Genomic DNA, 12500 nt, shown 5'->3' with positions numbered 1-12500 from the left:
CGTGCGGTCGGAACATTGGAGAAGCAAAACGTTCGGATATGAGGCAAATGAAACGTGCGCGTGCACGTGCGCATGCACAATGCGGCACTTGGCACTTGGGCACGGCGGCGTGCGCGTGTGGTCGGAACATGGGAGAAGCAAAACGTCCGGATATTAGGCAAATGAAACGTGCGCGTGCGCATGCACAATGCGGCACTTGACACATGGGCACGTCGGTCACGGCAGCGTGCGCGTGTGGTCGGAACATGGGAGAAGCAAAACGTTCGGATATTAGGTAAATGAAACGTACGCGTGCGCATGCACAATGCGGCACTTGGCACTTGGGCACGTCGGGCACAGCGGCGTGCGCGTGCGGTCGGAACATGGGAGAAGCAATACGTCCGGATATTAGGCAAATGAAACGTGTGCGTGCGCATGCGCATGCGCAATGCGGCACTTGGCACTTGGGCACGTCGGGCACGGCGGCGTGCGCGTGTAGTCGGAACATGGGAAAAGCAAAACGTCCGAATATTAGGCAAATGAAACGTGCGCATGTGCAATGCGGCACTTGGAACTTGGCACTTGGGCACGTCGGGCACGGCGGCGTGCGCGTGTGGTCGGAACATGGGCGAAGCAAAACGTGCGACTGCCCGGATATTAGGCAAATGAAATGTGCGCGTAGGCGGCACTTGCACACGTCGGCGTAAGCATGTGGTCGGAACATGGACAATGTAAAGCGTGCTCGCACTTGGCACTTGGTACTTGGGTGTGCGCGTCCCCAAAACTTGGGAAAATGAAACGTGTGTGTACTTGGCACTTGACACTTGCCCGTGATCCATGAAAAAGGTACCTAAGTTGCAAGATCCATGGAAAATAAATGCAAGTAAATGTGGCACATATCTCAAACGTCCGATTTGCATGAATGATTCAAATTAAACAATTTTGTTATCATCCTTCGTGCAAATAATGCATCTAGGGCGTCGAAATCGGGCCACCATGAGTGCCCAAGTTAGGGGCAGTGTGCGCACGGGCGGACGGCAACGTGCGGCACGTAGCATAAACGAGCGAGCCAAACTACAATTTTCAGGGCACAATGTGGTTTTCCCTCGAGTTTTAATGCATAAATAATGCATCTAAGGCGTCGGATTCGTGCAACTATAAGTTCCCAATTCGGGGGCACCGTGCGCATGGGCGAGTGGCCACGTGCGGCACGTAGCGCAAACGAGCGAGCCAAACTATGATTCTCACGGCACAATTTTGTTTTCTCTCAAGTTTTCATGCATAAATAATGCATCTAAGGCGTCGGATTCGTGCAACCATGAGTGCCCAAGTTGGGGGCACCGTGCACACGGGAGGGCTGCCCCGTGCGGTACGTAGCGCAAACGAGCGAGCCAAACTATGATTATCATGGCACAATGTTGTTTTCTCTCGAGTTTTCATGCATAAATAATGCATCTAAGGCGTCGGACTCGTGCTCCCATGAGTGCCCAAGTTGGGGTCACCGTGCGCACGGGCGGGCTGCCCCTTGCGGCACGTTGCGCAAAGGAGCGAGCCAAACTTTGATTCTCACGGCACAATGTTGTTTTCTCTCGAGTTTTCATGCATAAATAATGCATCTAAGGCTTCGGATTCGTGCCACCATGAGTGCCCAATGTACGTCTCTGTAATCGCAAGGAACGCCCGTAGCCTGAAACCAAGTCCTCCGAGCCCTTAATCTCCTGCAAAAACAAGAAAACAAGGGATTAGAGGTTTGGAAATCGTCATTAAAAGCTAGAAAAAATCAAAACTCAGCAGAAAACCGAAATCCCAAGCCCACGCTCTTCAACCCCAATCTGTCATTATGCGAGAAATGAACAAAATCAGAAGAAGAAGACGTGTAGAAGAAGCCCAAAATACGATTTAGTAGCCAAGAAAACAAATTCCAAGGATTTTGGAGAGTGGAAATTTGAATCAGAGAACCGTAGGAACTCAAAGAGACGTTGGCTTCTTTTCTCGAGAGAAAGGGAGAGTATTTCTCTCTCTAAAGCAACGACTGAGAGCTCTTGACTGAGAGCTCTTTCTTGATTCTATGGGTGGTGGTGCATGGCCGTTCTTAGTTGGTGGAGCGATTTGTCTGGTTAATTCCATTAACGAACGAGACCTCAGCCTGCTAACTAGCTATGCAGAGGTACACCTTTGCGCCCAGCTTCTTAGAGGGACTACGGCCTTTTAGGCCGCCGAAGTTTGAGGCAATAACAGGTCTGTGATGCCCTTAGATGTTCTGGGCCGCACGCGTACTACACTGATGTATTCAACGAGTCTATAGCCATGATCGACGGGTCTTGGTAATCTTTGAAATTTCATCGTGATGGGGATAGATCATTGCAATTGTTGGTCTTAAACGAGGAATTCCTAGTAAGCGTGAGTCATCAGCTCGCTTTGACTACGTCCCTGCCCTTTGTATGAAGGGGATCGGTTAACTCGTGCCCGGAAACGCAGCGGAAATATAAAATTTTTAATAAAATAAAACCGAGCACTTGTGTAGTATTCAAAAGTTAAACAACCATAGGGTGTTTAGAATTTTACCTATCAATCTCAAAGATTGATTTATGGCTCCAACCAAGTTGATAAACAACTAGGCTCTTGAAAAATGGTAGACTCAATCTACAAGCTTCCAAGAGCACTCCTTGCTCAAAATGGATTCAACTCTTCGAGCCTCCGAATTAGGTCCACGACTAGACGATTTAAATCCTCTCTAAATATGCACTAGAATATTTAGAGGATTTTTCATTGAGATATCATTTTAATTCTTCCTCAAAATGAAAGAAAAATTGGAGAGAATTTTTAAAGAATGTTTCGGCCACTACCTTGAATTGGAATGGAATATTGTGTGTTATATGTATATATTATTCATAATAATATATTAATGGTTAAGGATTTAATGGGTACAATTAAACATGCATGGAAAATTGCAAACCATCTTACAACCCTTCAAATTCCATACACACACATATATATATCATATATATATATATATATATATATATATATATATATATATATATAAACACCACTATATATAAACATATATAAATATATATATTTAATTGTAATTTGAACTTAATTTTAATTAATTATTAAACCTAAACCCATTTAAGTTTAATCAATTAATTAAATTTAACTTGAACCCATTCAAGTCCACTAGTATCAATAATTATACAACACTATATTAAATTTGAGCTCTACTAGACTCAATAGTGTTTAATTAATTCAACACTTGAATTAATTTAATTATTTATACATTAAAATTCCTACTAGTGTTAAATTAATTCAACACTTGAATTAATTAACTAAGTTCAAAATAATAGTTTAGAAAATCACCATTTTCATAAACTAATTATTTTAAGTCAACTTTTAATCTTGGAACACATTCACAAATTAAAAGTTACTTATTCCATTCATTCTCCAATTAAGAAGTCAAACTTCCAATTTATTTTACTTATAAACTCCTTTATAAGTTGTTCAACACAATGAACTAATTTTAATCTCAACGGGATCTAGAAAGCTAGTACTTGTGTGACCCTCAATGGTTCACTGATACAACTAGCAGTGGGTTCACATCTCCATGTGATTCAGGATCAACAAGTCCCTTATATGAGCATACCCTAGATAGCTCCATTTTTATTAATCAACACATTGATAATAAGAACGTCAGAAAACTCAAGTCTGATAGTACCCAACCAGTCATGTAAACATCTAGCAGCATTGCTTACATGACTCCCTAGGTATCAAATGATAGTGCCTGCAAGAACCAATCAATTATGGTTAGCGTACAGTACGGTCCCTTCAACTCATATATCCCGACCGATTCGACAACCATTGGTTTATCGAGAGTTGTCATTGAATCGATAACTATGTGTCATGCCGTAGTTGCATCGAAAGTGTAATTCAAGAAACTCCTTTCTTAATTACCACTTACTCTGATCAGAGATTTCAAGCTACGTATGCATGATATAACATAGGATATCCATACCCGTAGGTAAGCGGTGAATCTCCGACTACAATGCATTGACTCCTATATGTTTCGTCACAACACCCAACATTGCCACCTGATGACCCCAGATGAGTCGGTAAACAAGTCAAAGTGAAGCACTAGCATATAGAGTCTCCATGTTGTCCCGGTTATAGGACTAATGGTGTACAACCATAAACTAGGACTTATCCACTCGATAAGTGAGAACCACTTGGAAAATCCTTTAGGGAGGGTTGTTCAGTGCACTCTACAAGGAGCACCTATTTGCATGCTTGGACATCTCCATGTCCCCTACCAATGAAACATGGTACTCACATCGCAAATACTAGTCTCAAGCTCGAGCGGCCTTTATCCTTCTTTATGGCGGCTGAATCGACTAGGAACAGTTTAGAATATACAGTATTCCAAATATGAGTTTCATGATAGTCATCACATGACCATCTCATATTCTTTCTACTATTTGTATATTCAAGGGCTTTATCTATGCAGCTTGCATGGGTATAAAGATAAAGATGTGCCAAATAAAATAATGTCAAATATTATTAAAACAAAGATTGTCATACAAGAGTTCTCTCAAGGACCATCGGCCAACACATTGGCTCGACGGGCACCAATTCTAACAATCTCCCACTTGCACTAGAGCCAACTACCCATATTCTTCAAACCCATTGATTCGCGATGCTTTTCGAACAATGGTCCTGGTAAAGGCTTAGTTAGTGGATCAGCAACATTATCTGCGGAGGCGACTCTGTCTAACAAGACATCTCCTCGTTCCACAATTTCCCGGATGATGTGATATTTTCTCAGTACATGTTTGGATTTCTGATGAGACCTTGGTTCTTTTGCCTGAGCAACTGCACCAGTGTTGTCGCAGTACACCGGGACTGGATCAACTCCATTAGGAATAACACCCAACTCTTGGACGAAATTCCTAATCCAAACAGCTTCCTTTGCAGCATCGGATGCAGCAATATATTCTGCCTCAGTGGTTGAATCCGCAGTGCTATTTTGCTTGGAACTCTTCCAACAAACACAAGCACCATTGAGCATGAATATAAAACCGGAAGTTGACTTCGAATCATCAACATCGCTTTGGAAGCTAGAGTCGGTATAGCCTTCCAATTTTAGTTCTCCACCCCCATAAACCAAGAACATATTCTTAGTCTTTCTCAAATACTTGAGAATGTCTTTCACAGCTTTCCAGTGTGGAAGACCAGGGTTCGATTGATATCTACTTGTAACACTAAGTGCAAAGGCCACGTCAGGACGTGTAGATATCATCGCATACATGATACTACCAATTGCAGATGCATATGGAATGCGTGTCATCGTCTCTATCTCTGCATCATTTTTGGGAGACATGGACTTGGATAGAGACACGCCATGACACATTGGTAGATGTCCTCTCTTGGACTCATCCATCGAGAACCTCTTAACGATGGTATCAATGTATGTGGACTGGGTGAGACCAAGCAATCTTTTCGATCTATTCCGATAGATTTGTATTCCCAATACAAAAGATGCTTCACCCAAGTCCTTCATCGAGAACTTACTCGATAACCATACTTTAGTTGATTGCAACATTCCTACATCATTCCCAATGAGTAGAATGTCATCAACATAAAGTATTAGGAATGTCACAGCACTCCCACTGACCTTCTTATACACACATGGTTCCTCAGGATTCTTAGTAAACCCAAACTCTTTGATTGTACCATCAAATCTGAGGTTCCAGCTCCTAGATGCCTGTTTGAGACCATAGATAGATCTCTGAAGTTTGCATACTTTATGCTCACTTCCAATAGATGTGAACCCTTCAGGTTGAGACATGTAAATTTCTTCCTTAATATCCCCATTAAGAAAAGCTGTCTTCACATCCATTTGCCATATTTCATAGTCATACCATGCGGCAATGGCAAGCAATATCCTTATGGACTTGAACATTGCGACTGGAGAAAAAGTTTCTTCAAAGTCAACTCCTTGCCTTTGAGTATAACCTTTTGCCACCAATCGAGCCTTAAAGGTCAGAACCTTCCCATCCGTCCCAAGCTTCCTCTTGTAAATCCATTTACACCCTATAGGAACAATTCCTTCAGGTGGATCCACAAGATTCCACACTTGGTTCGAATACATGGAATTCATCTCAGATTCCATAGCTTCAAGCCACTTGGATGAATCGGCATCAGACAATGCTTCCTTGAAGGTCCTTGGATCACATCCATGGTCAGGCTCATCTTGGCCCTCTTCAAGAAGCAGACCATACCTCATAGGTGGTCTTGAGATCCTCTCGGATCTTCTAGGAGCTAGTGTCTCCTCTCTTGGCTGTTCGGGTGTGGGTTCCATAATCGTGGGTGTTTCTTGAACTTCTTCGAGTTCTATCATCTCCCATTTTCTATCCAACAGAAATTCCTTCTCCAAGAAGGTTGCATTCCTAGAAACAAACACCTTTGTTTCTTTGGGATGATAGAAATAATATCCAACCGAATTCCTTGGATATCCCACGAAGTAGCATAAAATGGATCGAGCATCCAATTTATCTCCCACTATCTGCTTCACATAAGCAGGGCATCCCCATATTCTTAGATAAGAATACTTTGGAGATTTTCCCATCCATATCTCATATGGTGTCTTATCAACTGCCTTTGAATGGACATTGTTCAACAACAGTGCCGCTGTCTCAAGTGCATATCCCCAAAAGGATGGCGGCAACTCCGTGAACCCCATCATAGACCGAACCATGTCCATCAAAGTTCGATTACGACGTTCTGAAACACCATTCAACTGAGGTGTACCAGGAGGAGTCCACTGTGAGAGAATCCCATTCTCCCTAAGATACTCTTGGAATTCAGTACTCAAGTATTCACCACCTCGATCCGATCGAAGTGCCTTGATGCTTTGTCCCAATTGTTTTTCTACTTCATTTCTGAATTCTTTGAACTTTTCAAAAGCTTCAGATTTGTATTTCATCAAATACACATACCCATACCTAGAGAAGTCATCGGTAAAGGTAATGAAGTAAGAATGTCCGTGCTTAGTGGTGATGCTAAGTGGACCACACACATCTGTATGGATCAAATCCAACAGTCCCTTGGCTCGCTCCACATGGCCCTTAAAGGGAATTTTGGTCATCTTTCCTTTTAGACAGGGTTCACAAGTAGTAAGAGAATTAATATCAGACATATCAAACATGCCTTCTCCCACTAGCTTGTTCATCCTTTTAAAAGATATATGACCTAATCGAGCATGCCATAAGTGTGCTGGATTTAGAGTATCTTGTTTTCTTTTGGATGTTGTTGATATCTCTTGGACATTATACATAGGAATATCTTTTAATTTTAAATTATAGAGATCATTTTCCAATTGTCCTGTACCAATTAAACATTCATTCTTGTAAATATTGCAAACACCTTTGCCAAATAAACAAGAATATCCATCTTTATCAAGCATAGAAATGGAAACAATGTTTTTCACCAATTCTGGTACAAACAAAACATCTCTCAAACATAATTTAAAATCATTGTTCAACAATAAGTAAACATCTCCAATAGCTTTGGCTGCAACTCTTGCCCCATTGCCCATCCTCAAGAAGGTCTCACCATCTCTGAGTCTCCTACTTCTTGCCATCACCTGCAAATCATTACAGAGATGTGAGCCACAGCCGGTATCCAATACCCAAGAAGAAGAGTTAAGTGAAATGTTTACTTCAATGTAGAACATACCTTTTCCAGAACCATTCTGGTCAAGATATTCCTTGCAATTTCGCTTCCAATGTCCAGGTTTCTTACAGTGATGACAGACGTCATTAGTCTTGTTAGCCTTAACTGGTGTGGCTACCACAACGGGACTCGGAGTTTGCCTCTTCAAGGGCACGTTCTTTTTGGGAGCATGGAAGGAACGCTTCTTTCCCTTCCCATGTGGTCTATTCTTTGAACCAGATGAAGATCCCACATAAAGAACCGGCTTCTCTTTCTTGATTGTGGATTCAAACGTAACAAGCATGTTAACCAACTCCTCAAGGGTTGGATCTAACCTGTTCATGTTGAAATTCACCACAAAAGGATCAAATGAGCTAGGCAGTGACAAGAGCAACACGTCTGTGGTCAACTCAGTTGGTAGCACAAGATCCATGCTAACGAGTTTCTCCACGAGCCCAATCAACTTCAGGCCATGCTCATGGACCGAAGCCCCATCTCGCATGCGCAAAGTGATTAGCTCCTTGACAATCGCATGTCGAAGAGGGCGTGTTTGTTCACCAAAAAGTTCTTTGAGATGCAAATGAATGTCAGCAGCATGATTTGCACTCTCAAAACGTCGCTGAAGCTCATCATTCATAGAAGCCTGCATATAACACTTGGCTTTCAAGTCATGGTCACACCAATCCTTGTAAGTCTGTAGCTCCTCAGGGCTACAATCAGTCGGAGCCGTATCAGGGGGCGACTCATCAAGTGTGTATGCAATCTTTTCCGAGTTCAAGACAATTTTCAAATTTCTTAGCCAATCGAGGTAATTTGGACCGGTCAGTAAATGTTTGTCGAGTATTGCAGACAACGGATTGCGAATTGATGACATTGTCAAAACTTGTACTGAAAAATAATAACAGATAAATGTCAATGACTATTTTAAAATATTTAATAAGATATAAATTATGGACTTTAACTTTATAAATATTTACTCCCACTGTTTTGACATTTTTACTACCCTCTAGTAAAAACGGAAAACTCCTTTCCTCAGTAGGTACATAAGGTCCAATTAGCCAATTACGATTCCGAATAATATCAGCCAATCATAATTTCTAAAAGGTAGTTTCCAATTGCATCTCCATGCAACCCTTACGTAAACTTTTGTCTCACGCTTGATTAGGACCCAATAATATGACGTCGTTCATCTTTACGTGTCAAGCCTTACCCATCGATATCGAACCTTAATGGACGGTCGCCATGAGTTCCCCCAATAATATGAGCCGAAGTCATGGGAGTTCCACGTAGTTCACATCACCATGTCAATGGATGTCACAGCTTTCCGGCATTCAAGCCCCCAATAATATGAGCCGAGCATTGAATACGGGTAGCGTTCGTCATGCATCCATTGTCGATGGAAGACATGGAAATTATAAACAAATTTATAATTTCCCTTTTCGGGCTTGATATAAATTTTGAATCTTATTCAAAATGAGGGTTTTTAATTTTGAAAAGGTCTCATCATTAATTTTAAAGATCGCCATGTTTGATCGTATGTTTGCCGGATTCATGCAACTTTGTTATTATAAAATAATAACGCACATACTAATTAATAAGGATGATTAATCGCCCCAATAACTATTTGGCCCATGTGAGCCAAACACAGGCCTAGGTCCAATTCCTAGGGAATGCATGGGATGCAAATGCAACAATTACATAAGCTTCCAATATTTACATGTCTTGAATCTTCATAATTCATCATGGCCCACCATCTTCCAATTTTGAACTTCCGCTATTAAATATTTTACATGAAAATATCCATGGCAAATAGGGATACATCTCATGGGGTGGGAACGGGCCATAAACCAAGCCCACTTTGTAATTTGATAATTATTACAACCATTCAACACAAAATATCCTAGCATACACCTAGCAAATTGGTATTGGGCTTTTAATCATCCTTCATGCATAATATCACATATCATACACCATCAATTAATTATCTCAATAATTAATTGATCAAATATTATATATCTTGGTCCAATCACTAACCACCACAATTATAAAATAAATTAACAAAATAAACAAACACCTTTGTTTACTTTAAAATTAATTTATTTATAATTGAATTTCTTGTAAATCACAATTTACTATAAATAATCAAAGTCACACTTTAACTATTTATTTTATGAGAAAAATCACATATTATAAAGTTTAAATTTTTTTTATAAAAATCAACTATAATATATTTAACAATTTAGGGCCTATGACACATGATATTCCAAAACGCCTTTTGAAAAAACTCAAGTCGTCATAGTCGTCACCGAAACTCCGTCGCCGGATTCTGGCCAAAATATTTTTTTTTTTTTTATTTAAAAATATGGGGCAGCCCACGGCTGCCCCTAGTACACCTTCGGGCAGCCCAAGGGCTGCCCGAAAATAAAAAAAATAATTTTTATAAAATTTTCCCTAAATGTTAAAATATTGATTTTCTCATGCGGTTAGAAATTGACCTCAACATAATATCCAACAAATACTACACAAAGGAGTAACCTAGGCTTTGATACCACTGAAGGGGATCAGTTAACTCGTGCCCGGAAACGCAGCGGAAATATAAAATTTTTAATAAAATAAAACCGAGCACTTGTGTAGTATTCAAAAGTTAAACAACCATAGGGTGTTTAGAATTTTACCTATCAATCTCAAAGATTGATTTATGGCTCCAACCAAGTTGATAAACAACTAGGCTCTTGAAAAATGGTAGACTCAATCTACAAGCTTCCAAGAGCACTCCTTGCTCAAAATGGATTCAACTCTTCGAGCCTCCGAATTAGGTCCACGACTAGACGATTTAAATCCTCTCTAAATATGCACTAGAATATTTAGAGGATTTTTCATTGAGATATCATTTTAATTCTTCCTCAAAATGAAAGAAAAATTGGAGAGAATATTTAAAGAATGTTTCGGCCACTACCTTGAATTGGAATGGAATATTGTGTGTTATATGTATATATTATTCATAATAATATATTAATGGTTAAGGATTTAATGGGTACAATTAAACATGCATGGAAAATTACAAGGCATGCATGGAAAATTGCAAACCATCTTACAACCCTTCAAATTCCATACACACACATATTATATCATATATATATATATATATATATATATATATATATATATATATATATATATATACACGCCTATATATATACATATATAATATATATATATTAATTGTAATTTGAACTTAATTTTAATTAATTATTAAACCTAAACCCATTTAAGTTTAATCAATTAATTAAATTTAACTTGAACTCATTCAAGTCCACTAGTATCAATAATTATACAACACTATATTAAATTTGAGCTCTACTAGACTCAATAGTGTTTAATTAATTCAACACTTGAATTAATTTAATTATTTATACATTAAAATTCCTACTAGTGTTAAATTAATTCAACACTTGAATTAATTAACTAAGTTCAAAATAATAGTTTAGAAAATCACCATTTTCATAAACTAATTATTTTAAGTCAACTTTTAATCTTGGAACACATTCACAAATTAAAAGTTACTTATTCCATTCATTCTCCAATTAAGAAGTCAAACTTCCAATTTATTTTACTTATAAACTCCTTTATAAGTTGTTCAACACAATGAACTAATTTTAATCTCAACGGGATCTAGAAAGCTAGTACTTGTGTGACCCTCAATGGTTCACTGATACAACTAGCAGTGGGTTCACATCTCCATGTGATTCAGGATCAACAAGTCCCTTATATGAGCATACCCTAGATAGCTCCATTTTTATTAATCAACACATTGATAATAAGAACGTCAGAAAACTCAAGTCTGATAGTACCCAACCAGTCATGTAAACATCTAGCAGCATTGCTTACATGACTCCCTAGGTATCAAATGATAGTGCCTGCAAGAACCAATCAATTATGGTTAGCGTACAGTACGGTCCCTTCAACTCATATATCCCGACCGATTCGACAACCATTGGTTTATCGAGAGTTGTCATTGAATCGATAACTATGTGTCATGCCGTAGTTGCATCGAAAGTGTAATTCAAGAAACTCATTTCTTAATCACCACTTACTCTGATCAGAGATTTCAAGCTACGTATGCATGATATAACATAGGATATCCATACCCGTAGGTAAGCGGTGAATCTCCGACTACAATGCATTGACTCCTATATGTTTCGTCACAACACCCAACATTGCCACCTGATGACCCCAGATGAGTCGGTAAACAAGTCAAAGTGAAGCACTAGCATATAGAGTCTCCATGTTGTCCCGGGTTATAGGACTAATGGTGTACAACCATAAACTAGGACTTATCCACTCGATAAGTGAGAACCACTTGGAAAATCCTTTAGGGAGGGTTGTTCAGTGCACTCTACAAGGAGCACCTATTTGCATGCTTGGACATCTCCATGTCCCCTACCAGTGAAACATGGTACTCACATCGCAAATACTAGTCTCAAGCTCGAGCGGCCTTTATCCTTCTTTATGGCGGCTGAATCGACTAGGAACAGTTTAGAATATACAGTATTCCAAATATGAGTTTCATGATAGTCATCACATGACCATCTCATATTCTTTCTACTATTTGTATATTCAAGGGCTTTATCTATGCAGCTTGCATGGGTATAAAGATAAAGATGTGCCAAATAAAATAATGTCAAATATTATTAAAACAAAGATTGTCATACAAGAGTTCTCTCAAGGACCATCGGCCAACACATTGGCTCGACGGGCACCAATTCTAACATTGTACACACCGCCCGTCGCTCCAACCGATTGAATGGTCCGGT

Source organism: Henckelia pumila, unplaced genomic scaffold (assembly GCF_033568475.1).
Source record: "Henckelia pumila isolate YLH828 unplaced genomic scaffold, ASM3356847v2 CTG_111:::fragment_3, whole genome shotgun sequence".
In the NCBI taxonomy this organism is placed as follows: domain Eukaryota; kingdom Viridiplantae; phylum Streptophyta; class Magnoliopsida; order Lamiales; family Gesneriaceae; genus Henckelia; species Henckelia pumila.
Note: the sequence above shows the minus strand (reverse complement) of the source record.